Source organism: Penaeus chinensis, chromosome 10 (assembly GCF_019202785.1).
Source record: "Penaeus chinensis breed Huanghai No. 1 chromosome 10, ASM1920278v2, whole genome shotgun sequence".
Classification (NCBI taxonomy): Eukaryota; Metazoa; Arthropoda; class Malacostraca; order Decapoda; family Penaeidae; genus Penaeus; species Penaeus chinensis.
The window spans coordinates 2,128,017-2,138,016 of record NC_061828.1 but is presented as its reverse complement, the minus strand read 5'-3'; positions in this window follow the sequence as shown (position 1 = coordinate 2,138,016).

Here is a 10,000-nt window from a genome sequence, read left to right as displayed (position 1 = left end):
TCTACGCGAACGCTATTGGATTTGAACATGGGGTCTTGTACTCGAAGTAGACAGACGAGAGGGCTGTGTGGTTTGGCGCAGGTGTGGAAAATTGCACGCGGCTTAAAATTGCAAAATTAACAATACGTCTAGAATTTACTTTAGTTTTTAGTGCTGCGGGAAAAAAAGTTACTTTATATATTTACCTGGAATACCTCAATTTCATGAGGTAATTCCAGTCTCGTGGTACAACTGTTGTGGACATTATTAATGAGTACCGATATACGTGGCATTTCCTCCTGTAGCGATTGCATTATGATACTCGAAGGCTTTTTTTATTCATATCCTTTACAGTCACCCAAAGGCATGGTTTTCAATTATTCCATCACTTTATCATATGGCTTTTCCGCTGCCGGCAGAAACATCACATCCAGCATCATACTCCATTTTTCTCAAGGTCAAAGTATGGGAATTCCAACACATGCCATTGCTACGGAGCAGTCAGCAGCTTCGTCCATGGCGATACCAAACTTTCGTATCGTGTGTAATAATTATTGTTGTTCGTTACAGTCGCAAACTGCAATATGCGAGTCGGGTGACATGCGCAAGTGGTCCATAAAAGCCGCCATTCCTTCTAACAAAAACAAGAAAAACATAAGAAGGAGTAAAATGAAATAATAAAAGAGAAAACGAAAACAGCGGAATGATATTTTCTTTGCCGTCACCAAACAGTTTGATTTGCTGACATCGACTGCAATAAAATAAATAAGTAAATAAATAAGAATGAATAGATATAAATAAAAATAAATGTTGAAATGCGTCAACGGGAGCATGTCACTGTGTCAATTAACCAAGCGAACGTCAAAGAATAACAAAGTGTCACAAAACGCCATACAATTTATAGAAACCTGGCAGATCGATCACTCAAACCTGATAGATATAGAAAACACACAAGGATTTGCCACAGGACCATGCCACTCCTGAAAATATCGTGTATTTTATTATTAAAGTTATTATTTCGCTATATAATGAGCATACAGTTATAAAGATAATTCGCCTGTTGATACATATTACTATGATATTCTGCTTAATATGAACACTGAAACCGATCTGAAATAGAAAGAAAAGGCGCAAATGATTTATAATCGGCCTACTCTTGCCAGTTTACAGTAGAACACTCTTATTTTCCTGATTTTGAAGCCGAAGTAGCAACAAATAGCATTAAAAACTGCGGTATTGTTTATGCTGTTTACGTTTACCAAGGGATTAAGGTATTAAGAATATTTAATATATATTTAATAAATATAATAGTCGCGCATGTATTATATCCATACTTTCGTGAATTCACAGAAAATGTAAACAGTTTTAGAGGAATGCCTATCTTATATGTGTGACATATGTTTCCTTTTCTTTGAAGGATCTTTCAAGAAATGCTGAAATATTTACCAATATATTTTTCGGAAACCCAATTAGTGTAGGGATTAAACAAAAATTTACACTGATTTGCTTGACCATTTAGGATTATCTGTTACAAATACACATGAATCGTTCGCACCGATAAAGAAAAATATATACTAATACAAGAGGTTTATTTGGGGCCACATAATCATTTGCACAGAAAAAAAAAAAAAAAAAAAAAATCGAGATAGAGAAGACGTGAGGAAAATACGTTAGCTAGTGAAAATTCGACGACAGATTTTGCTGGTATACAGAGAGTTAATGCATTAGGAGTATCCTAGAAAGGCTGCCTTCACCCTCACAGGTTTTATTAAGCGGTAGATGTTACTATTTATAGAGCATATGATAAGTGTGAGTTTCTCAACTAACTTCCTGATAAAAGAAAGAACATAGGTTGTAACACTGTATATTTCTGCTCAAAATCTCTGCAGCGGAGACGATTTAGATCATCGCATATAATGGGTCCTGGTAACTAATGTTATAGCGGGTGGCCCCCTTAAACACAGGAGCCTTGATTAGTGTCCCTTTGTTAAAAAAAAGTTGTACATCCTATATCTTAATCGTATGTTTTACCCAAGCCAAACAGCTCTTAAAGGAATTTACGTTGAGATTTAGTGCCTGTATACCTCTCATTATTAATTTTTTTGGTTTCGATGTTTTTCCGTGCTAACCAAAGATCCCTGTATAACTGTAGCTTACCTGAAAATTCTGCAAAATCAAGTTGCTGTTTCTGTACCCTATAAATTGGAATGCCTGTTACCTTCTCCGAAAAGTATTACAAAATGGCACTCTCTTAACCTTTGCATTAGCTAAAATTAACAAGGAAAATCGATATTAGAAGTATGTGAGTGACTGACAAGTCTCATTAGAAGTGATGTCAGCCAAAAAAAGGAGCAAAAGTGATAATGGCAACTGTCAAAACAAATCTTTAAATACTTCTTTTTAAGCCTTATCTATCTGTTTACCTAAGATCAAATGGTGGTAGTTGTTTATTATATGTTGGAAAGAGTATATGTGGCCATTATTCATTACTGCTGCAGCTTCTAGTGGCCTCAGTTCTACTCGGAACCTTTTAATTTAATTTTTAATTTATTATTTGTTTGCTTTTCTATCATCTTTGTGTCTGGAGAATATTCTGTACATTTTTTTATTGGTAATTAGTGCTTTTTGGTAGAAAGAAAATTGAAACAGAATTTATTATTATTATTATTATCTTTAATGAGAGACTTCAGTCATGAAACTGTACAGTAGTAAAAGTTAATATCTAGTGAAATATACAATATTGTGTTAACGAAAGACAGATAGAAGGATTTTGGGGTAAAGACGCTGAAACAAACACAAAAATGGTGATCATGAGAAAGACAAAAAAAAAAAAAAGAAGAAAACAAAAAAAGAAATTCCAATGAATTATAGTTTTGAATAAAGTGAAACATAGTGGTGATATTGCAACCATTAAATTCAATAATAATGACGACGATACTTAAACAATTAATGTCAATAACAATAACTTGACAACAACATTAAGTATGACAGTAAGTAAACTGACACAAGGAACATAAAATCAATTTATGAGTGTAAAAGTATCACCATTCTAATCAGGTAAGGACTGTATTGCGGTAATTAACATTACAAACAGCGTTGTTTTGATAGTTCTATAAAAGATAAGACGAAGTCAGCGAATATTTGTAGTGGAATACCATCCGCTACAACATCTCACTCGCAAGCAGGGCAAACACAAAGATGAGGACAATGAAGAGCAGCGACAGGATTATAATAGAGATCCAGTTGAAGGACCTCGCCCAGACGTCGCCGGGGGTGAAGGCTTTCCCATTCCCCATCACTGGTTTCACCACGTTAACCGCAGGGACCTCCTTGTGCAAGAGCCGATGCGTGACTGCATTAGAAATAACACACACGAAACACAGGGAGATTAGGGCGGTGTACCAGATGTCGAGCAGTTTGAAGTAAGGTGTCTTAACGGACGTAGCGCTGGCCTGGGCGAAGAGGGTGGCCAGCACAAGTAGTGACGTCAGGGACACGACAATGCGCTCGTTGAAGTCTTTGAGTGGGAAGAACAACGTTGAGAGAGTCACCAGAAACATGAGGCTGCTCGGGGCGAAGCTGTTGAGCATGTGGTATTCGTACAGGCTGGACAGATGAAGCGTCAACAGGATATAGGTGTAACGATCGTCGTCCTCGTATGCAGCTGTCTCGAAAGTCACGTTCTTCAATCTGTACTCCAGGAGGTCCTTACTGCCATCGTATGTGACTACCATATCGTCCTTATCGAACTTTTTAAACGCTAGGTCGTACTGGGCATCGAGAATATAGTAGGAGACGTTGCACAGAAGTATTCCAAATGGGTAACGGTGGAGCTTGAAGTTACATGGAATGGTAGTTCGAAAAGAAATGGTAGTGAAGATTTCGTGTTCTTTTCCGGGCAAGTACTCGCCTGGGGAAGAAAAGGTACATAATAAAGGTAAGTACATTTAAAAACAGTAGGTAAATTAGCAAATTACCTCACCATGCATTGGCCTACTTTTTAAACCATGAACGAGTATCTGCAGTATGATCATGTAGGATATGTTTACCTTCAGTGAAACAGAATATACAACCAGTGTGATGAAAAGGAATGATAATGTATCATTTCACTCTCTGTCCTCTTCCCTAGAATTATGTGTAAATTGCAGTATGAGAGTTTTGATATCAATCAGATGTAAGTATTTCCCTTGACTTTTTCTTTTTCCATGCACTTGGCACAAGTGCAAATTCTTTTCATCCATATTTTATCATTAAATCAATACATGATATGTACATCTATGATCCCTTCTTAACCGTTTCTGCTAATCTCCAATGTATACTAACGATATGTACATAAATGGATTATTATATTTACGTGACTTGATGAGGCTTATGCTCTACATTCTATAAGATTTGAAACATAATTGTTGGTATGGTTAAGTATTACAGTAGATCTTTCATCCATACACCAAATATGGGAAAAAGACATTCTGCAAGTACTAAAATGGCAGTTTGCCTAAAGTCGCGGTCACACTGTTCCTTCTTATCCCCTGCTAAACCAGTACCCTGTCCCATGTTCTCGTCCCGTGATACCGAAAACCTGTTCACACTATCCCACAGGATGCCTCCGGTCCCATGATATGTAAATATGGAAAATAGCGCCTCGAGGGAGCAGCATTAAGTGAATATACATTTTTTTTTTTCTTGAGCATTTTTTATTGCTTTAGAAGATCGAAGGGTAAATTAAATTACACAATCCTATCAAGCCACTGTCTGACCCATAGTTGTTCTGTTAATTCCTCTGCCTCATCGCCCTTCAAAGGACAATAAAACACTATGTCAGGGGAAAATATAATCGACGTATATCTCGCCAGTGTTGCTCTCCTCGGGATCTCCATGATCGAAATGTTTACCTATCGCGGGGCAGGAGGTGGGGTAGTGCGAACAGTCTTTCGGTATCACGGAACGAGAACGTGGGAAGGGCTATGGGTTTAGTAGAGGGCCAGCTATTGTAAAGAAAACGCGTGAGCACGGCTTAAAATACATGTAGTGGAAAGCTTAATGAGGGAATGGGACAAACTCCATGACAACCATTCTCCTCAGTGGTAGACATTATTTTTTGTCTTGAATAGCTGGAAGCGTATGGACTTTTTTATATTTCTCTTTTCCTTTCATGATGCTGCTGTCTGACAACTCATTCCTAAGTGTGAATGGTGGATGGCAATTGAGGGGTGGGTAAGGGTTTACCATCCTCTACAGTATTGTGAAAGATCGTGTGTTTCTCCAACGTGTTCCATATAGTTGATTTTAAATGTTAGTTATCCACGTTGCAAGATATCATCCGATGTCAAAAAAAAAAAAAAAATATATATATATACAGATAAACAAATGGAAATTGATTTTATTTATTTTATTTTTTATTTATTTATTTTTTGTAGGGAAAACTTTTGCCAGTATTGTTTACTGGTAGAGAGGCAAAAGCTTGAACAGACTTGAGAATGGGGCATTTATTTGATAATTATACCATGTCTGCCATATTTTATGTCTCTGGAAGCACTACTCGAAATTAAAACAAATCCTGAAATGTTTGTGGCTAGGAAACACTCAGAATCAACATGGGACTAAAATTACCCAAAAGTTGGTAACTGATGCTGAATAATGCAAGTTGTTTCATAATACCAATTGTGCATTAACCGAGTGTGACATAAGTATACTTTGAGATTGGTCAGATATCATACCCTCCAACTATCAGGAATGACCAATGAGGGCGTCGTACGAACCTGAGCCACACCATCACTCATGACCTCTGACCGTCACCTTGCTACCGTACAATCACTACTTCTAATCACGGTCCCGCTTGGACACTGCCTTCTCCCGAGGGCTACCCTCTACGGCCCCACCCTTACCGGGCCTACTTGCTGCTCGAGTCTCTACTTCTGCACAAGCTGGCTAATTCAACCTCTATCTGTACCACGCCACCATTAACATTCATCTCCAATAAGCAGTGCATCCAGTCAACACATCCCTGAAAAATTAGTGGTCAGCAGTGGTATCAAGAAACTGACATACACAATGCACACAGATGTACACAAAAGATGAACTTGTATACATTTATATAGAGAGAGATAAATAGATATAGATATAACATAAAGAGGGGACCACCTCGCTACGAGCTTGCGCACATGATAGAGTCAGGCCCATGCTGTTTGGCGATTTGGCTCCCGCCAATCACCACAAAGTTTTTTAGCAGTCTTGTTGACCTGCGTTCAAATCCCTCACTGCCAGTGACCCCCGCTATTTCTTGCACATAGGGGATAACTTAGAAGCAAAATGAAACAGACGCAATGTCACACCAAGAATATCCATTGTAACAAATGGAATCAAACTAAACCAAACCAATCATCGGCTAGAGACCGACTAATGAACACAATGTGTCGTCTCCTTAATAAAGTCCTGCAACTGGAACTACCTTGAAGAGGTGCAGGACCTCTAGCTCCGTCTCTGAGGTGAACCAGCCTTTGAGTGGCTGGCTCATTAGAGAGGGATGACCAAATGATTCCAAACAAGGATGCCTATCTTGTAAGTGGAATGGCATCCCCTCTAGTCTCTTCCTACCCACTTGCTTACTGTGCTTGGCATCCTTGTGTGCTGTGGAGATGGGAGTCCTGGAGGTTGAGTGATGACATGTATGAGTACACCCTATAGCTAGCAACCCGCTGTTTTGGTCCCTTATTCCAGCAAGACAGGTGGCCTGGCTCAGTCAAGTCAATTGGCTCCTTCGGGAGTCTAGGGTTAAACAGCTATTGCGTCATTGGCACTCACATAGGTCCTGTGAGTACCGGTCACAATGGCCATTGGCTGCATATACCCTCTCACCACCCTTGTAGCTGGACCCCTAGGCATTTCCCAATTTAAGGTTCCCTTTTAAACCTTAAGGCTATGACAATGTCTACCAACTGGTGAGAATATTGGAGATGCATCATTGGAGAAAAATCTGGTTGTCGATCCAGACAAGGCCAATTTGCAAACCTTTCAGAATGCCATGGCCCACTGTCTTAGATGCAATGAACTCCCACAGAGTAGGTGGATGTGCTTGAAGCCAGGTTTATCAATGTCATAAATCAAGCAGCCTTGGTCCAGGAGTTACAATGATGCCTGGTACTTTGTTGATGAAATTAAGGTCAGCCACAGAGTGAACATCAGCAGAAAACAATTCTGAATGCAAGGAACCCCTGACAATCTAGCCCTCCTAAGGGAAGTTGTCAGGGATGCCAAGCAAACTGCCAAAGGAGTTACCCAGGAAAGTGGGTGGAATAGTGTGCGGCCTTTGGCCACCAGATCACCCTCACAGACCTGTGGCAATGGGTCAGGTGAATTACTAGCCGTTCAGTTCCGAAGTGCACACACCACGACCCTCAGTCAAAAGCAAACAGGCTGGTGCATGAGTTCTCTGAGCGAACAAGCAAGCAAGACAGCCGAGAGGATGGTACTAAACCGACTCCAATTGAAAATGGGGCCCCCACATGAACACCTCCATCGGTTCACAAGGGGCATGAGCACAGGACACAGCACAGCCACACTCTTAAGCACAACCAGCACCGTCACATCTGTGGTAATATTCCTAGACCTGGAGAAGCCTTTTGAATTAGCAAGCCCTCTTGCTATTCAGGAGACCCTGACCCAGAAGGGAATTAGAGGAAAGCTCTTGGCCTGGATAGGTGACTATTTCAGGAACAGCCAGTCAGATTCTAAGGTTACCTATTACAGCACATGCCACTAGTAAATGGAATGCCCAAGGCGGGGACCTCAGTCAAGCCCTTTTCAACACGCTTATGTCCTGTATCCACATACCCTTCCCATTGGGGTGCAAGATCATCTATGTAGATGATCTTCCAATCATTTCCACTGGACCACACTGCCTAAAAAGAGCCCAGCACTGTCTGGAGCTTGTAGTTGTAGTGTTGTAGGACTAGTGATCTCTGCAGCCAAATCAGAAGCCAAGGCTCTGAGACACAATGTTCAAGGCACAAGTCTGTGTATCCAGGGAATGAATCTAGAATGGGTACAGGTCTTCCAATGGCTTGATATAAGCATTGACCCTCTCCATGTAAAAGGAGGTCTGGTACCTGGTTGACCGAACTAAAGCAAGACTGTCTGTCATGAGAGCAATGACTTGGAAACACACATGAGGTGGACATAAAGTCTTTATATGACACATGCTGTCCATCCCATTGTGGACTATATTTCTGTTGCCCTGATTGCCACCAAGCCAAAACAAAGAGAAAAATTGGAGATAGTTTAAAATGAAGCTGCTAAGATCATTCTAGTTGCCCCAAGGTGGAAGAAGGTCCTTAACCTCCTCATGGGGCAAACCTTCTTCCCTTGGACTCCGAAATTGATCTAATGGCAGCACAGCTCCTTTCAAAGGTCATCCAGGCACCCAGGAGCACAAGAAAATGACAAAAAGTACTCAGACACCTAGAACAAACAACACCTGTCACACACAGCCAGGATGTTGATATACTATCATCTCAAAGAGCAACTACTTGCTAATGGCATGGACTCCCTCACTCCCAATCATAAACTTGGTCCCCAGCCACATAGGCATCAGAAAGAATAAACTTGCTGATAGACTAGCTGACATTGGCAGGGGTATGCCCCCAAATCTCATGATAATACAACCGAACCGAAAAATCTTAAGGCACAGGTAGAATGCCACAACGCTTGTCATTCTCTTGCAGCTTCACAGAGAGGAAACGAAAACCTCTCCTTTAGATGGTACTTCAGAGAGTGCCAATGACTATGAACCACTGGCACAATATGAAATAATCAACAGAGGGGCCAGAGTCATTCTTCACAAAGTCAAACTAGGTTACCATTGCACATGACAATTCATACAAACAATTGACTATGCAGACAGGCGTTGCAAGCAGTGTGGTGAGCCGGATGCCACCCTGTTACATTATTTACAGAGTTGTGAGCACACATAATTTCTGAGACAGGAACCCCCTACAACAGCCGCTGGGCTGCATACTTACATCGTGGCAGCAGGAGTGCCTGCTGGCAATCCCACTGCCACGGTAAGCATCGAGTGTCAGAGAACCAAAATAGCTGACACAGGCCTGGACCACATATATGGAAGTCCCAGGCAAAGCTAAATCTTCGCAAATCTCAAACAAGAACAATCCTACTGCAGTTAACTTACCCATAAACGGATCTTCAAGAGAGCGAATCTGTTCGACAGTTCCTCCATAAACGCCACACGTCTTGTCATAGATGTCCATTTGATATGCAAGGCCTGTGACTCTGCCAGCAATTGCGTTGAACTCAGGATGCCAAATTTCTTCGCAGTCAACCTTCTGCTCATAGTCTCTGAGATTCCAGTATGTTACCCGTTCGTCCTTGTAGGTGACATAGATATTCATATCCAGAGTGACTTTTCCCTCAATGGTTTTGATGTCACTTAGCGCATACAAGTAGACGCTGTAAGTGAGGTGGCCCTGTGAGCTGCTGCCGAGGCGCGGGTTTTTGTTTTTGTCGTACTCGGGAGGCAGTCGCACGGGGTTGCACGCACTCTCGTCGCTCCCATCTCGACAGTCCCTGGCAGTGTTGCAGAGGGCGGAGCGCGCGATGCAGGTGTTGTCGCCGCAGGAGTACTGCTCAGGCCCGCAGGAGGTCATCGCCAGGGTCAGATACTTGTTCCTACGGCTTGAGAACCAACTGTGTCTACCCACCGGTAGCACCTCCGCCACGTGCATCGTCTGCACGTGGAGAGACGATGACAGAAGCCAGCCGTTCTCGTCTTGCTGTATCTTCGAGACGTCCCCTACGAACTGCACAGAGCCTTCGGCGTCGGCAGTCAGGGTGTAGTGGCGGTCGAATAAATCGAAAGGCCCATAGACTGTGAACCTTTTCTTCGCTGGCACAAGGCAGATACTGCACTTGACCTCGCTAATGCACGGGTAGGTTGTAACGCTGCCGTTGGCGAGCATGGCCGTGCAGGCTGCCGTCATGTCATGGCTTGGCTCATGCCAGCCGAGCC